At 41.0% G+C, this 3415-nt stretch overlaps 1 pseudogene; it reads left to right on the top strand.

Annotated features, from left to right (window-relative positions):
• The first annotated feature begins 253 nt into the window (after positions 1 to 253).
• On the top strand, positions 254 to 1841 carry LOC148015193 (pyrophosphate-energized vacuolar membrane proton pump 1 pseudogene; annotated as a pseudogene).
• Positions 1842 to 3415: the final 1574 nt, after the last annotated feature.

Genomic DNA, 3415 nt, shown 5'->3' with positions numbered 1-3415 from the left:
AGAACAGGGCAGATAGGGTCAGGGGCAAAGGAGGGCGAGAAGGAGAGGAAAGAGGAGAAAGAGGATGGATGATGATAGAGAGAGAGAGGCATGAGAGAGAAGAGAGAGGAAACCGTGCTCTGATACCATGTTGAAGACTGCGTGAGGGAGATGAGGAACGGAGGAAGAGAGAAGAGAAGAGAGACATGAGACACCGGAAGTGGAAAGGAAAGAGAGCTTCCAGATCATGAGTCCACCATGAGCTTAGACGAAGATGCAGATGATTCTGACCAACCACCACCAAATCACTATCGCAACTGGTCTCTTGGCCTTCGAGCACAAGTCCAGGCCTGCCAGCAATGGCTACACCTTTCTCAATAACAACGGCACCCACAGTCACAACATTGTCAATGGATCATCAGACTGTGACGAGGAGGATAGATTGGATGAGGAATCAGATGCAGCAGCTATTAGGAAATGTGCTGAAATTCAGCAAGCCATATCCATAGGAGCCACATCGTTTTTGCTGACAGAGTACAAGTATTTGGTTTATTTCATGGGCATATTTGCTACTGTCATTTTCTTGTTCCTGGGATTTGTGAAGGGGTTCAGTATTAAGCCCGAGCCTTGCAGATATGATCCAATGTGCCCCAGCTCTCTTTACAGCAATTTTCACTACAGTTGCATTTATATTGGGAGCTTTGACGTCCATAGTGTTGGGATTTTTGGGCATGATGATCGCAACATATGCGAATGCTCGCACAACTTTGGAAGCCAGAAAAGGGATAGGCAAAGCATTCAAAATTGCCTTCCAATCAGGTTTGGTGATGGGTTTCTTACTTGCTGCTAATGGCCTCATAGTTTTATACATCACTATAAAACTGTTCCAGCTTTATTATAAGGATGATTGGGAGGGCCTTTTTGAGGCCATCACTGGCTATGGGCTTGGAGGCTCATCCATGGCTCTATTTGGAAGGGTTGGAGGTGGAATCTTTACCAAAGCTGCGGATGTTGAAGCAAATCTTGTTGGAAAAGTAGAAAGGAATATCCCACAGGATGATCCACGAAATCCAGCGGTCATTGCTAACAATGTGGGTGATAATGTGGGAGATATTGCAAGAATGGGTTCAGATTTCTTTGGCTCCTTTGCTGAAGCTTCTTGTGCAGCTCTTGTTGTGGCTTTCATGTCATCATTTGGCACAAATCATGACTTTAGTGCTATGTGCTTCCCTCTACTCATTAGCTCTATGGGCATTGTGGTGTGCCTCATCACAACCTTGTTCACAACTGATGTGTTCATCAAGATCTCAAATCTAAGGGATATTGAACCTAGACTGAAGAGACAATTGCTAATATCCACCATCTTAATGACATTCGGTGCAGCATTTGTTTGTTGGATGGCACTACCATCAACGTTTTACATATATGATCCTAACAGTGGTGCAAAGATGGTTCAAAACTAGAAACTATTTTTCTACGTTGGAGTAGGGCTTTGGGCAGGGTTGGTAATTGGCTACGTTATAGAGTATTTCACCAACAATACATACAGACCAGTCTAGGATGTTGCTGATTCTTACAGGACAAGAGCTGCTACCAATGTCATCTTTGGTTTGGCACTTGCCTGCAAGTTTGTAATTGTTCCAATATTTGCTATTGTTGTTGCCATCTATGTCAGGCATACCCTAGCAGCCATGTACGAGATCGTAGTTGTTGCAGCTCTTTGAATGCTTTGTACCATTGCCACTTGTCTAGCCATAGATGCATATGGTCCCATAAGTGATAATGCTAGTATCGCAACTAGTCTCTGGATGGCCATGATACTTCTTACACGTCTATCCACAAGAAGCATAGCCACAGTATAGACTACGAGGCCGCGAAGGCTTTCAAGCTGGACAGATTCCTCAACCATAGGACTTCTTCAAAGTCCATCTTGCAACACCAACAGCACTCCGCTCTCCGAATTGGTCTCTGTGATCCACACTTTGGGGGAGTGCTTTCTCAGATTAGAAGAGATGAAATTGTAGATGCAGAGAGAGTCTGAGCAATTCCATGATGATCTGGAGGCCATGCGTACAAAGATGTTCCTAGAGTCCCAGAAGCAGATTGCTAAGATGTTTGCTTGGGCTTTGAGCAGCAGTAAGAAAACTGATGAGCTCTTGCTGATGATTGTTGGTATTTTGTTCATCATTTGATTATTCTAAATGTTTCTTTCTTCCAGCTGATTTCTGGCTCTTCATGCTACATTTCTTTCTTCCAGTTGATTTTTGGCTCTTCATGCTATGTTTCATATCATTTCATCTATATTACAGCTAATGCATTGAAATTATTCCAGGCTTTGTTTATAAGAAATGTTTTGAGCTTATGGGATGATATTTCATTTCATTCTTATTCCAGCTGTTGAAATGTTCTAGCTGATGTTTCATTATTATTCCAGCTGTTGAGTTGTTCTAGCTGATGTTTCATTGTTTCCAGTTGTTGTTTGACTATTTTCAGCTGATTCGTCTCTTCAAGCTTATGTTTATTCTACTTGATATTTTATCTATTCTAGCTAAGGAGCTGATGTTGCAGCTAATGTTTTCGTCTTGATAATGCTCATCTCGTCCATTCTTCTTTCCATTTGCTGGTGGTATGCCAACTGCTATTTTGTATTTTCTAGCTGATGAGCTGATGAAATTTTTATCGTATATTCTAGCTGCTCAGTTGGTTTATGACATTGTGATTGTGTTCTAATGTTGATATAACATTTTCTATTAAGCTTTTGATGTCACAGATTATGCTACATAGTTGATTATATCCACACTCAAGATAAAGCAATTTCATGGCTCTTTATCTCCTCCGATTTCTTCATCTATTCTAATTCAAGATTGATGTAGCTCCTTCATTTATCTATAGTAATTTAGGAGTGATGTAGCTCCATCAATGCCTACAAATAGGCACTTGTATATTCAGGAGTGATTAGATTGATGTAGCTCCTTCATTTATCTATAGTAATTTAGGAGTGATGTAGCTCATTCGATGCCTACAAATAGGCACTTGTATATTCAAGAGTGATTTATCTCCATTCAACTTTGTAATAATATATTTTCAATATTAATATAGCAGTAGGGCTATATAGAGCTGTGGGTTTTTCCCTTGAGCCCCCAAAGGTTTTTTCATCCACAGTTAGGGACCTTTATTTGAGCGGGGGTATTAGCTATATATAGTTTGTCTATATATAGCATCCCTGGTCCCCTCTATATATTCCAACTATGTGTGCTCATTTGATGCACTTCTGGGGTTCCACTTGCGGTGTCTCGTGTCTCTCTTCTCTTCTCTCTTCCTCCGTTTCTCGTCTCCCTTGCACACTGTTCAACAGCATAATCCATATTCGTGTAGGCATGGTTATAAGATCAAAAACCCATCTATAATGTATAGACAAAGGATAAGTTGGTTGCAA

Source organism: Lygodium microphyllum, chromosome 24, assembly GCF_053477565.2.
Source record: "Lygodium microphyllum isolate KBCC chromosome 24, Lygodium_microphyllum_v1.1.10, whole genome shotgun sequence".
Classification (NCBI taxonomy): domain Eukaryota; kingdom Viridiplantae; phylum Streptophyta; class Polypodiopsida; order Schizaeales; family Lygodiaceae; genus Lygodium; species Lygodium microphyllum.
This window is presented reverse-complemented; position numbering and strand designations above follow the sequence as displayed.